This window comes from Lissotriton vulgaris, unplaced genomic scaffold (assembly GCF_964263255.1).
Source record: "Lissotriton vulgaris unplaced genomic scaffold, aLisVul1.2 SCAFFOLD_4697, whole genome shotgun sequence".
Taxonomy (NCBI): Eukaryota; Metazoa; Chordata; class Amphibia; order Caudata; family Salamandridae; genus Lissotriton; species Lissotriton vulgaris.
The window spans coordinates 20,605-35,914 of NW_028241075.1; the positions used below are offsets into that span (position 1 = coordinate 20,605).

A 15,310-nucleotide genomic window follows, 5' to 3' on the forward strand; every position below is an offset into this window, starting at 1 on the left:
ATAGTATGGGAATTTCTTTAGTACATTTTTAAAAAGCTTTGGAATGTCATTCCCAATAAAGTCCACCCTCCTCAACCTTTGATTGTTTATAAAGTGACAAGGCTAAAAAAATGCCTAGGACATCTTACATACTTTTCTACAAGAATCAGTCAAAGAAGCTGGGAAAATGTTAATTTATTTTTTATGCTCTCACTCTGCACACCAATTGAAAGCTTAAGTTCTGGAGTAAGTAGTGATTTCTTTTCACAGTTGAAGTACTGCACCATTTCATGCGTCACGAAAGTGAGTACAGTTACATTCTGAGAAAGCACAGTCGTCTGTTATACCTTGGCATAATGGAGTCACCAAATAAAAAATCGAAAGTTTTATCAAAATAAAATTTCAGTTATGGTAGAGTATAACAGACAACAGAAAACGGAAAGGATGCAAACAATGCATTGGGGGTCGATTAAGCGGGGTTTCGCGTGGAGCAAAGTAGCAGACACAGGGATGGCATACTGTGGGCACTTGGGGCCATAAGTATGAAAGGGTTTTGCCCATTCTGAGTCAATGTGAAAATGTGTTTGTACATGTAGCCCCAGATCCTTGAACAGGTGGCTCTTGGAAGGCATGGGCAGTTGTAATAAGAAAGAAAGAAAGAAAGAAAGAAAGAAAGAAAGAAAGAAAGAAAGAAAGAAAGTCAAGTCAAGTCAAGTCATAAAATTTGTATAGCGCACTACATACCCAGAGGGTTTCAAGGCGCTTAGGAAGGGGAGGAGGATTATTTGTCAAATATCCACGTTTTAAGCTGCTTTCTGAACGCTAGGTGGTTCTGGGTGAGGCGAAGGTAAGCGGGGAGTGAGTTCCATGTTTTAGCAGCCAGGTATGAGAAGGATCTGCCTCCCATGGTGGTCCTGTTGATGCGGGGTACAGTGGCGAGGGCTTGGCTGGAAGAACGAAGTTGGCGGGAGGGGGTGTAGAAGGACATTCGAGAGTTGAGGCAATCTGGTCCGATGTCGTAGAGTGCTTTGTGTGCGTGGGTAAGCAGTCGGAAAGTGATTCTCTTATTGACGGGTAGCCAGTGGAGGTCTTTAAGGTGATCATAGATGTGTTCGTTGCGTGGGATGTCTAATATGAGCCTGGCTGAGGCGTTTTGGATTCGTTGGAGTTTCTTCTGGAGTTTAGCGGTGGTACCTGCGTAGAGGGTGTTTCCGTAGTCCAGTCGGCTCGTGACCAGAGCGTGGGTGACTGTTTTCCTTGTTTCGGAGGGGATCCAGCGAAATGTTTTTCTGAGCATGCGAAGAATGTTGAAGCAGGAAGAGGATACGGCGCTGACTTGTCTGTTCATTGAGAGTGAAGAATCCAGGATGACTCCAAGGTTCCGTGCGTGGTCTGTCGGGATGGGTGCTTTTCCGAGGGCTTCCGGCCACCAGGAGTCGTTCCAAGCGGAGGGGGATGTGCCTAAGATGAGGACTTCTGTTTTGTCTGAGTTCAGTTTCAGACGGCTTTGTTTCATCCATTCGGCAACTTCTTTCATTCCTTCGTGTAGGTTTGTTTTGGCGGTGCTGGGATCATTGGTGAGGGAAAGGATCAGTTGAGTGTCATCCGCGTAAGAGATGATGTTGAGGTTGTGTTGGCGTGCGATGGCTGCGAGGGGGCTCATGTATACGTTGAAGAGGGTGGGACTGAGTGAGGATCCTTGAGGTACGCCGCAGATGACTTCAGAGGCCTCGGACTTGAATGGAGGAAGGCGGACTCTCTGGGTTCTTCCGGTGAGGAACGAGGTGATCCATTCAAGTGCTTTTCCTTGAATTCCGATGTTATTGAGGCGTTGTAGAAGGGTGCTGTGGCAGACTGTGTCGAATGCTGCAGAGAGGTCGAGGAGGATGAGGGCGACTGTGTCTCCATTGTCCAGTAGAGTTCGAATGTCGTCTGTTGCTGCGATGAGGGCGGTCTCAGTGCTGTGTTTTGCTTGGAAGCCAGATTGTGAGGGGTCGAGGGATTTGTTGGTTTCGAGGAAGGCGGCGAGCTGGTTGTTGACGGCTTTCTCGATGACTTTGGCTGGGAATGGAAGAAGTGAGATGGGGCGGTAATTTTTGAGTTCGGTGGGGTCCGCTGTTGGTTTTTCAGAAGGGCGGAAAAGGGAAAGAAAGAAAGAAAGAAAGAAAGAAAGAAAGAAAGAAAGAAAGAAAGAAAGAAAGAAAAAGAAAGAAAGAAACTAGAGTCCAAGAGACAAATTACGAGAATGGCATCGTGAAAGGGAAATAAATAAATAAACTAGAGTCCAAGAGACAAATTGTGAGAACGGCATCGAGAGAGGGAAAGAAAGAAATAAACTAAAGTCCAAGAGACAAATTGCGAGACGCACCGGGGAAGAAAGGAAAAGAAAGAAAGAAAGAAAGAAAGAAAGAAAGACACTAGAGTCCAAGAGACAAACTGCAAGAACGGCATCGAGAATGAGGAAGAAAGAAAGAAAGAAAGAAAGAAAGAAAGAAAGAAAGAAAGAAAGAAAGAAAGAAAGAAAGAAACTAGAGTCCAAGAGACAAATTACGAGAATGGCATCGTGAAAGGGAAATAAATAAATAAACTAGAGTCCAAGAGACACATTGCGAGAACGGCATCGAGAGAGGGAAAGAAAGAAAGAAACTAAAGTCCAAGAGACAAATTGCGAGACGCACCGGGGAAGAAAGAAAGAAAGAAAGAAAGAAAGAAAGAAAGAAAGACACTAGAGTCCAAGAGACAAACTGCAAGAACGGCATCGAGAATGAGGAAGAAAGAAAGAAAGAAAGAAAGAAAGAAAGAAAGAAAGAAAGAAAGAAAGAAAGAAAGAAAGAAAGAAAGAAAGAAAGAAAGAAAGCAATTTCAAGCTACAGGCTGACAGCAGGTAAATAAGATCGATAAACTGCTCCCTTTCTCCCCTACCTCAATGCCCAGCTTGTGCTTCAGCACCATGGCCGCGCACAGGTAGCCGCTGCGGCCCACGAAGAGCTCGTCGGAGCCGCAGTCCAGGAAGGTGAGCTGGGCGCACACCCGCCACAGGTCGCGGAACTTGCCGAGCGCCTCATCGAAGTCGGGCAAGCCCAGGGCCCGGTAGACCAGCGCGGCCACGGCGTAGACCCCGGCGCCGCCCAGCAGGAAGGCGGCGCGCGCCTGGCGGTCGGGCTCCGAGTCCGCGCGCCGCAGGCAGGGCTCCAGCAGGCTGCGCGCGCGGCTCAGGTAGCGCTCCCTCTGGGCGGCGAAGAGCGGGCACTCGGAAACGTGGTAGAGCATGTAGGCCACCCCGGCCGGGCCGCTGTACAGGCCGCCCTCCGGGTCGCCGCCGGAAGCCGGCAGCTGCCGCAGGATGCTTTCGACGGTGTCCGTGACCAGAGGGATCCCCACCTCTGCCTGCCCTCTCCCCAGCGCGCTCCCCGTTTGGTAGTCCGTGAAACGGTTCCTGAAGCAGCGCTTGCTATCCATGCTGAAAGGCACTCCCTCACTCCTGCTGGGAGAGAACAAAGAGCGGCGAGACCAGGAGGTGTCTTCAGCCAAAGCCAATGTAGTACTAGTGCCAGATAAAAGGCAAGGGCGCCGGGGGCACCTAACGGGGCTCCGGCGGAGGTGCGCTGGTAGTGCCAAGGGGTGCTGGGAGGCGAGTGTGGACCATAGCAACCAGCCGCAAGAGGGTCTCTGCGAAGAATTTTGATGCAGCCGCAGTACACAGAGACCAAAGATGCAGCCCACCCCTTCATCAACCTTAAGCAAAGCAGGGAGGGTTCTAAAAAGCTTTTGATTTGCCCATGAATGCATGCGAGGGATTGCAAAGGGGGGTTTCTCACTTCCGGATGTCTCATTAGCACACAAGGCTGTGATTTGAAGGTTGTGACCAGCTGTTCGCGTGTTTTTTACACCCCAATATTACGAGTCAGGGCGGTGTCTGCTAGGGAAATCGCATAACGGTCAGACGCGTGGCCCCCACGCCGGATCATCAGGATCATGTTTGGTCGTGTGAAACAACATTATCAAACTAACGGACGCATCAAACATAGCGCCTCCTTGGCGAAGTTCACTTCACCAAGGACTCCTCCTAAGGCGCAGAGACTCCCTCGACTTCATGGTCCGGAGCTCTCATTTTGGCGAGCTGCCCTCTGCCAGGGGAGCAGAGGCCGTGGCCACCTGGTGGGCTGCCTGCCAGTGCCAGGCTCTAAATGACACCCTCATTTTCTTGCTAGTCTAGACTGACAATCCCATGAAGGGCGAACCAGGCACGTGCCAGATTCACCTTTGCATACACCAGTAGGGTCTGGGTGGAGTGAATCCAATGTGAGGTGCTGCTCTGACAGGGTAGTATGGCTAACGCAGACCAGGCTGGGATAATGTCAGTCACAGGGAAACTTCCACTGTTGATGCCTTGTGGTACCTGCTGTCGGCGTGGGAAGCCTGTACTGTTTTTTTTTTCAGAACAAAATGGGAAGCCTGTACTGTTAATGCCAGCACTATATTTCTTCTTTGTGTGCAAAGGAAACCTGCACTACTGATATCTTTAGGGTAGCTGTTTGTGTGTTGATGGAAATGGAGTGTCGTGCTGGGTCTGCATGCACTGCTGCTGCCTGGTCCATCTGTAGTTCTTTGTTTGCTAGGTTGGGAAAATAATTTTCACGAATCTATTATGCCATTCTTTGGGCAGAAAGCATCATGATAAAATGTCCAGGATAAAATCAACGATGTGATTCTATTTCAAAGAAACAGAGGATACTTTGCATCTTTCAGAACTGTGAAATATAATTTTGGTTTTAACATTATAATATGTTTTAATATGCCAGTCTCAAGAGTGCTTAAGAATCATAAAATAGCTCAGGAGCGAAATAGTGCAGGGAAAGGGAGAATGCCAAGAAAGAAAAAGCCAATAGGCTGGGGCAGAGACAGTCACATGTTGGTCATGACACTGATAAGCCTGTAGGGCTAGGACAAAGTCAGGCAATCAATCAGCATTTGTAGATCACAGCACTGTCACCCTTGCGGTTATCTGGGCGTTGGGGTGTGAGGTGTCAGTAAAAAAGCCAGGTCTTGAGGAAAAGGCGGGAGGAGGGAAGAAATTAGCAGAAAAAGGCAAAACAGAGGGCAGAAAAACGAGCGAAAAGAAAAGGCAAAACAGAGGGCAGAAAAATGAGCTGAACAGAGGGCAGAAAAATGAGCTGGAAAGGAAAAACAGAGGGCAGGAAAATTCAGAACAGAGGGAGAAAAACAAGCCTAAAAGGCAAAACACAGAAAGAAACGAGCAGAGGGGACACAAACAGAGGGCAGCAGGGAGATAGGCAGTCAAGGGTAGCGGACTGCGGGCAAGCTGGACAGGCGAACTGTCCCAGGAGGAGCTAGCATGAAGACCTGCTCTCCCTGCATGTGTCAGATGCACCACTGTGCAGTCCAGTATTGTCGGAGCAGAGCGGTTACGTGTGAGGTACACTTCTGACAGGACAGTATGTCTGAAGTAGTTAGTCACATGGCAGTAGCACAACTGTTTATCTGGTGGAGCTGGAGTAATGTCAATCACAGGCAAGACCCAACTCAAAAAGACCAGTATGGCTGCAGCAGTGACAGGTACATGCCAGGCACACTTCTAAATGCAATAAGGCCAGGGGCAGAGTCACAACAAACCACCACTGAATGACTGGTAGAACAGGAAAAGAGTCAATCACATATCAGATTAACTGCTAAGAGCCAGATTAGGCTGAGAAATGTCAGTCGCATGTTAGTTTCAACTCTGACAAGCCATTAGGACAGGAAGCAAATCAGTCACATTTTTAGTGTACATCTCACAGGGCGTAGAGTTAGCAGAGTTAATCACAAGTCAGATGCTGCCCTGGAAACCTAGCAGAAGTGTTGCAGTCAGTCATAAATTACGCATACTTAGATTGGAAGGGCTGTGTTAGAATCAGTCACATGAAGCTCTCACAAGCCATAGGGCTAGAACAATGTCCGTCACATTTCAGACACCCTACTGGCGAACAGGAAGGGCTCAGGAAGAGTGAGTCACAAGCCGTGTTCCCCTCAGACAGTCCAGTAAAGCTGGGACAGTCAGTCATATTTCATAAGTGTGGTGCATCCCAGAAAGGCCAAAAGGCTATAAAAAAAAATCACCAAATGCTCTTGTGGGCTTGGTATTCTTGACTGCGATGTACTAACAAGCACTGACAAAGTCAACAGCTTTAGATTTGTTTAGTGCATACGCACAGAGGAACATGTGCACAGGCACACAGAGCAGGCCAGAGTTCCAGCCTTCTATGTGCAGAGTTCATTGTGTATATACAGACATAAAGGCATCCATGGTTGGAGACAATACATATGCATTCACATAACACCTTTACAGACACCCTATTTACTCTTTGCATGGGTGTATATGAAGGGAATTGTGGACTGCTGTTGTCCAGGGCCTGTCCTATGTAGAAGTTGTATGTATTGCTGCTGCCCATGTGCGGCCTATCCGAGGTTGGGGCTGCATGGATTGCTGCTGTCCATTCTATGCCTGTTTTGTGTGTGCAAAGGAAATGTGCACCCCCCCTTCCACCATGTGCCTTCCCCTTTGCACACTAAGCTCCTTATCCCAACCTATGCACTGCATCCCTTTTACACCCAGCACCGCCTTTTGTATATTTAAAAGCTGTTCACTATGCTTAACTGCCAGACAACGCTGATACTTATTTGACAGCAGCAGTACAAGCTCTCCTAACACTAACAACATGTGGATGACACGTAACTGCAACAAATGCATCCTCACACTCTCAGAACAGGGGCAGCATGCATTTCCCGTCTGGGGAAAACAGCCATAAGCAACTGCTGCACATTGCCTCTTTGGTTTATTCAAGTTTGTGAACATGCTTTCCATACCTACCACAACATAACCCTTCCTCTTTAAATTAACAAATGTACTTTCCACATACCCAAGCACATAAACACATTACTACAAGTAACATACAATTAACTTTTAATACGTAGCACTCATTTTACCTATTTTAAATACATTCATGCTCAATTCTTACTTAATTTTTATGTGTATCTACCGTTTTTGTCATGTTGCATCATATAGCAATAAACCCCCTACATAGGCGAGCTTCCTCCAGGGGCTCCTAGCCGTCCACATACCCTTCCCCTTTTGCCAACAACGGATACTAGAAGCTCTTCTTGTTGTAGTTTGTGCAGTTTATTGACACTTTGCTATGCTGGTCATAAATCATCACAAAGCCATAGGTCACAATTCACACTTTTTGTACATAAGAAAAATTAAATCATAAATCATGCCATCATCATTAAACATAAGTATTTCTTGTCCATAGCTTTCCATCCTCATATGACTGCACTTTGGTCAGGACCCCCTTTTATGCTTTGAGTGATGCAGCTTCTAAGCTTCCCTTGCTACTGATCTTGTGCTCCCAGCTCACTGGCCAGGCCTGGGCTGCAAAGCCTGTGTCCACCCTGCGTTGACTGCATCCTGGCCCTGTATTTTATGGCGCCCACAACCTTGTTATAATTGTTGATTTGTATAATGTATGGGAGACCACTGTCCGGAACCTTTAGTTCTGTTACATTGGGAAATGCCTACTTCAGAGGTTCAAAGGCTTCCTGACACTCCGCAGATGAGATACATTTTTTGGGTGTTTTTTTCATGTCTTTCAGAACAGTCAGGGGCCAACTATGATTCCATAATGTATTACAAGTTTCCTGTATTCCGCAATGAGATCTAGAAAGGGCTTTGGCAGTACGGCTACTGTACAGCTTGAACCCTCGCCTGAACAGGTCATATCTTCGCACAACTTGACTACCAAGGTGAACGACAGAATATTGTTCAATATGGCACTTTATGAGATGTTCCAGTTGGTCCTTTCGTTTCTGACAGTAGTCAGCTATATTATAAATAAAGAACACAGAACGTTTACAATCTACCCACCACCTAGTTTTCTGGCTTCAGAAATGTCGCTGCAACTTTCTTTAAGCTTGTAAGTCATACTACCAGAACGTGTTTGGGTTGTTTGTAGAAATTCAAGACATGATGTAATCTGCCCTAATCTCTTAGCTACATCTTTGCAACAATTAGATATTTCTTGCTGGATATGCATGGAGCATCAACTATGTATCCCTGTTGTCAACCTTTCTACACTTTTTTAAAAAATTGCATTTTAAATAAAATGTGTTGCTGTTTTCTACTTTGTTGTTCCTGTGTCTTCTAAACAATAGAATCTCCTAGTGACTTCATTATTTCGCTTAAATTGTCAGTGCTATTAATCATAACAGCTGTGCATGCCTTCACTCATGTTTCTTGCAAGCATGTAAATCGCATCATTTTTTTTGGTTTGAATGACTAACATTTCTTTTCCCATTTTCACAAATTCTGATCTAGATGCTGTGGCACCTGTAATCAGCAGGTCTGCTCAGAAACCATGGTGAGAGCGGTAAAAATCTTTGACTCCTAGCTCTCTGTATAAAAGAGTTAGATCTATGTTGTGAAGATGCCCTGAGATTCCTCCAGTGGGGCCGCCATACACAAAGGGTGGTGAGGTCTCGCGGGAGGCCTCGCAAGGGGGAGGTGGGATACAATAAAACTTACCTTTTGCCACTGACCGCCTTTAACCTTGCATCTTGTTGCGCCATCTCTCCTCTTCCTGCCTGCTGGTCCCAGCAGCCCCTGGGACAGACTCCCTGTCCAATCCCCATGCTGCTCTGCAGCGCAGGGATTCGTCGGAGCAGGCAGGAAAGACGCCCTGCTCGAACCAGGGAGTCTGTGGGGCTTCTCCAGCCTGGCTGCTCAATGCAGCTGGGCTGGAGAAAATCTAAGTGTGCATGTGTTTTTTAATCAGCCTGAGACTGCCGGCCAAAACACATATGCACACTTAGGGTGTGGAGTACACATAGCACTCATCCTTTCTCCTCCCATGCCTATGCCCCACCCCTCCCAACATCGCTGGCTCAGAGCTGGCAAATGTAAACTAAAACGATGCTTGAGCATCATTTTATTTTACATTTGTTGGCTCTGTGCCAGGTAGTGGGCGACGCTCCTCTGCCATTGCGGAGGAGTCACCACTGGATTTCTCATGGATCTTAGTGTGTCTTTTCTTGTATGCAAAGTTGTTTCAGACAATATTGCTGTTGGTGTTCTTAGACTCCGGATAGGCTACATCTCCCTTATTGTGATCACCATTTTGTTCTGCAATGTTGTCTTTCTCTGTATATATAATATCTAATTAGTGTAAATATTTATTTAAGTTATTTTCAATGACATAACAGCCTCTGTTGAAATGTAAGCCTCTATAGACAAAGATGCAGTCATTTCTTTTTGGCCCAGATTCATTATACAAGGGTTTTACATTGTTTTAATTACGCAATTACACTAAAACATAATATTTAAATTTGTATTACTTTGAACTGCTAAATCCTCTAATACTATCATGGGGCTGTAAATTCCATAATTCAATTTATTGCTAGTAACAAATATATAAATCTGTTGAAAAGTTGCATAAACCTCAAACAAATTTTATCTCTTTTTGTAGAAGGAAATTACAGTTATAATAAACATTAGCTCCAACATTTGTATTGTGTTAATAATTAAAAAAAACACTAAATTTTGTGTGGTGAGGAGGTATCAACATTAGTGAATCCAGTTATAACCTCCATAGTGAGGGTGCTTTTGATGGCCTCTTCTATTGCTGTTGGTGGTGGCTGGGTAGAAGGTCCAGCAGCTTCCTTCCAACAACTAGCGAGCTCCTCCTTCCTACCTGAGCGAAGGCCATAACACTTCTTATGAATTTCTGGAATACTGCCAGTTACATCCACAGCATTGATCATTTCTTGGATACAACTCCAAATACACTACGTTAGTATGTGTCTGGTAGCCGTCTCCAATTTGCGAACGTGTAGAAATCGCTTTCAGCAATTCAGTATGTTTAGAAAGCGAATCCCAAGATAATGCTAGTAGGAACATATGTGATAGTACATTTCATTTACCACCTTACAAAAAGGAACTTCTTAAGAATCCCAATGTACAATTCGGTAAAACAGACTAAAGTACATCTAGCCCATAGGTAATCTTCTTGCAATACCTAGCTCAGTTCCCTCAATAACTTTTTTCCAATTCCTAAGAAATTATAATATCACAGTCAAGATCCACTTATTTCACCTAAATTAGATACCAATAGTACTTTTTCAGTGTGTATTTGTGCGAATTTAATATTATTTCTGAGCTCCATATACCACGTCACAGAAGTGCAGAATGTACGCAAAGGATACAAAACACTAAAACATTCTGCAGTGTGGGCTAGGCCTTGTTATTCACACTATTAAGTTAGCATAGGCTTATTAGAAGTTTAAACGTCATTTTTCCTTTTTGCTGCTTTTGCACACAACACTGCATATAAATGTTGTTGTAAGTTAGGCTGCGTGAAATGCTTCACATGAGACTGGCTAGTTTTCAGCATCCCTAGATTTACATTGTGACTCTAGTCTGCACACTGAGTGCTAAAGCCTCCAAGGTTATCATAACAAGGTAGCTGTTGTCCAGGCTGATCGGCTCACGTTGCCATAACATATATGCAGCTGCAAGCCAACGTGATTCTGGCGCCTTTTAATATCACACTGTAGGCATGAAGTGAGGCACTTGGAAGAAGCCTGTTTTTCCAGACAGACAAAGAGCTTTGCAGATCCTGATGTGATTCCCACCTCGTGATCTTGGAAGTATAGGGTCCCCCAAAAAAGCCTAGGAGACCTTCTATATTTTATAAAACATAGTTCCTAGCTAGTAGGGTGATTTACTAGGCGCTATAGTACCTATTTTCACCATCATTATAATATGATTTCTGCTTTTGTGTTTTATGGAATTGTAACAATGCTGACCATATTTTTCTAATCATTTGTCTGCTTATGTTAGCAAAGATACTGCATTTTAGAGCACGTCGTTCAAATAAATATTTTAACCTTTCCGTGTCTCTTTTTTACTCCTGTAGTGGACTGGTATGAGAGTATAACAAAAGAGTGGTCTTGCTTCCCACCATTCCTGAGTATAACCTAAGTCGCATGTTCTGGGTTGTCTAATCATTGGTTTCTTTGCTATAGGAGGAAGAGCTAATGTGACACTGGTGCTAGCTGGTTAGGGTTTCTAGGCACTAAGGTGAGTTTTTTGGTACACCACAATTCACTGAGGTCATGGGTCTCTGTGCACAGTTCTGTGTATGAGCAGAATCCCTGCGACAATTCTTTGTTAAGTTTGTTTTGCATTTGAATTTTAGAATCAATTGGTATCAGTGTTTTAAAATCTGATGTGGGATTTGGACTGTTATTTCTTTCAACATTTACAGTATTAACAATGGCAATACACACATTTCTGGAAACAAAAAAAATAAATGGTAGCTTGTGATGTTAAATAGGAGTACATAAATCTTAAATGTACATGATTATTATGTAATCATGTTATTATTTGTTCAAAGTACAATTTAGCCTGTTGCATTGACATCTTAGAAATAACTGCTGTTGCGCTTCAAAGAACAAACAGCAAAACGTTCAGTTACTATGGCAATGAAATGTTCTTTCATGTCAAGGGAAATAACATTTTGCGTAGATAGAAATTTACAATAACCTTTTGCCAGGAAACTTGGAATACATTGTAGCATTTAATGCTACTGAAATCGTCATACATTTGCGATACATGAATTCGACAATGGAAATTTAATTTATTTCAAATATCACAACGTTTCGTTTTGCATTTAACCATGTTAAGAACACTAGATGCATTTAAGTGACTAGGAGCCTCATGTAGCGCACACTGCAAATTAAATTGCCTCAGGGTGAGTCATTGCTGCATCAAAAAGAAAATAAATCGTAAAGAACAGGTGTTACACAAAAGTGTCTTTTTTTCAAAGGGTTTTCAGAATCATACGTCATTGGCCTGACCTCCGAGGCTCAGAGAGCACCACTTACATTGAACTAACATGAAACAATTATAGCTGCCTCCTTAGTCTGCAGGTGCTCTAAACAACCAGAAGCTCAAACAAGCACAGGCAACGTGTAGCAAGAGCAATAAGAAAAACGATGGATAATACAGAGAATTATAGGTGGGTATCTGTAAATAATAGGAATGTTTTTACTGAGTGAGGTCTGAACGGCATAAAATAGATAACGAGTAAAGCTCAAGTTGCCTATGATGTAACTCAGAAGCCAACGGTGAAAAACATCCACTTTATACAGAATTACCCATCTAAAATGTTGTTATTCATGCTGCCTTTTCACCCGCCCTCACTCTAATCAGCTGTGCATGGTAGAAGGGCCATGGATGTGGCAGCCAGACATCAGAGAGCCTCGGTTTCCCTCAGACCTATAATGTACGGGCTACAAATGCACAACACTCACTTTCAGTCACTTATGGGCTCTGACCACAAGCGGTGATCGCTCCCTTTATTTAAGCCCTCGGGCCACGCCCAGCCCGCGGGATGCTGGTGTGCTTAGGGGCTGGGTGGCTCACTACATCCCTCCTAACCTTTAATAATGTGAACGAAACAGAAAGAAAGAGTAACACAAAGTAAAAGAAGCACAGCAAGATCAAACACAAACAACAGTATTAGGTCTGCTTCGAGGGAGTTTAGCACACAAAGCCTCTCAGGTTCTAGCTTGGCTTTCAGCCGGTACGGCCCACCTCTCTGGCTCCCAATGGTTAGGGGAGCTGACGTAGTATATTCATCCCCCTGAGGCTGCACTATCCCATTGCTGTCCTCCCAGGTCTGCTGCCTCTCTCTTCTTCTTGACCTCCGATAGCACCTATAGGAGTGTCCGCTGGGATGTTCTCCAACCCCATCTCCACAACTACTTTCTCCACCCTCTCTGGAATTCTCTTGAACCAGGAGTCGTTCCTCAACACTTCCATGTTTCTTCTTACCAACGTTATCATGGTGTCTCGCACTCTGGCCACTTGCCATTTTTCACGTTCAAAGGGTGTGCGATACTTCCAGCCTGGGTGCCGGTATTTGATGACTACCTTGTCACCCATGCAGATTCCTAATTCAGACGCCTTCTTTTTGTGGCTGGCTGAGTCATTGTTGCTCTGTCCCTTTGCTTGGGCAGCATTCATGTCCACTACCCCCGGCGACCACAAAGGCCCTCCTAGGACTAGATCTCTGCCAGACCGCTTCATGAGGGGATCACTGGGTGGGCATCCAGTGGTGCAGTGTGGGGTTGGGTGATTCACTCTTAGGAACTGTTGTAGACTTGATTCCAGGTCTTCTCCCTTTTCCACTCCAATTCGGAGAACTTTGTTCATTGTTTTTATGAACCTTTCCACTTTGTCATTGGCCTGTGGCCACTGGGTAGTAATCTTTCTGTGCCGAATGTGGAGATTGTGGAGGTAGCCCTTAAATTCTTGCCCCTGAAAAGGGGGGCCATTGTCCGACTAGACTTCGTCGAGAATCCCTAGAAGTGCAAATATATGTCTAACGCTGGCTTTACATACTCAAACAATGTGGACCTGACTATTTCCATGACTGGAACTTTTGAGTGGCTGTCCATCAGCACCAGTGTGAGCCGGTGGTCCTGGAAACTCCCCAAATCCATTCTGATGTTGACCCATGCGTGGTACTTGGAAGCTTGGTGATGACAGGTGCCACTGGTGGTTCACTGCTGGTGAGGATACAGGATCGACACCTCTTCATCCACTCCTCTACTTATCGGTCCATTCCATGGAACCAGAACTTACTCGTTAGTCATGCCTTGCTATTGGCCACTCACTAATGCCCCTGATGAGTGAGCTCTATGGTGCATGACCACAACTAATGCAGCATTACAATCTGGTGCCTGCTTAGGACAAGCCCTTTGTCTCTTTCAATTAGTTCATCCTGACACCTCCAAAGGTCTGTCCGGGCCTCTCGTTCTTCTTCTGTCAATTGCAGGCACCGGTCGAGGATATTTTTCCAGTGGTACCTCTTTAATGACTCATTGACTCTCCCAAGGCTTGCATATATTCGTTTGGCCTCCTCTATCTCTGGTATTGACAGAGCCCTAGTGCACAATGCTGATGTATTAGTTGTATGAAGTCCTCTACTCCTGGATCATCTTCCGCCAGCAGCAGTTACTGGATGCCGGAACAAATAATCTTCTGGGTTATTGACTCCTGGCCAGTAGGTGACGACCTTCTTCTGGAGCTGAACTGCCCACCTCTCGATCCGAGGTGGCCCATTGCGAGCTGTTCCTCCAAACAGAGGCACTAAAGGTTTGTGATCAATAACCACCTCGAACTTCCGGCCACAAAGGTAGAGATGAAAATGATTGCAAACCCATCGGATGGCTAAGGCCTCTCTTTCTATCGGTCATACCTGGGCTCGACTGCAGTGAGTGCTCTGCTGGTGTACACTATTGGTACCCATTCGTCTCTCTCATTCTTCTGGAGGCGTACCGCTTCCAGCCTTACCAGGCTAGCATCTATGATCAACTCAGTTGGTCGGGTAGGACTGAAATACACAATGGTGGCTTTGTGAAGGAGAGCCTCTTTGATCGCTTGGGATGCCTGTGCTTCTTTACAGTCCCACTCCCACTGAGAGGCTTTTTGGGTGAGCACTCAAAGAGGTTTAGACAATGTGGCAAGGTTGGGGATGAACCTCCCACAATAATCGGCCATACTCAAAACCATGTGCACCTCTGATTAGTTTTTCGGTACTGCCGGTGACCTGATGGCCTCTATCGTTTTGCGGGTCAAGTTGTATGCCCTCAGGAGAGAAGCAGTACCCAAAGAACTCCAGCTCGTTGGTTCAGAACTCACATTTCTTCCGGTACAGTGTCAATCCTCCCTCAGGCTGTCAGCCGGGCATGATGTTCCTCTAGCATGGTTGAGAATATGAGGATATTATTGCCCATGTTGATGAAACTAATCAGGCCAGAGAAGGCTTCATGAATGGCCTCCTGAAATATTCATTCAGCTGACAAAGACACCCCAAAATGGAATTTTTTGACCCGGCAGAGGCCCACGTGAGTTGAGAAAATATTAATGTAAGGGGATGCCTCCTCCAGCAACACTGATGGCACCCTGAGTTTAAGTCAATTTTGAAGAACCACCTAGCTCCGCTCAAGTCCGCACTATTTCATCGAGTGAGGGTGTTATGTGTCTCTCCCTTCTGATTGCTTTATTAGGAAGCCACATGTCCACACACAACCTTTTTGCCACCGGCTGTTTAGGTTTTGGGGCAATTACGAATGTAAGCACCCATGGTATGGTACCGGCCACTTTTTCAGTCACACAAGTTTGTTCTAGGGTTTCCAGCTCCTTTTGGACTATGGGTCTGAGGTTAAATGGTACTCTGTGGTGTCTCAGTACCACGAAGCAAACTTTCTC

General features: G+C 45.3%; 1 pseudogene; it reads right to left on the bottom strand.

Moving 5' to 3' along the window:
- Positions 1–2,841: 2,841 nt before the first annotated feature.
- Positions 2,842–3,438, bottom strand: LOC147672116 (lanC-like protein 3 pseudogene; annotated as a pseudogene).
- Positions 3,439–15,310: the final 11,872 nt, after the last annotated feature.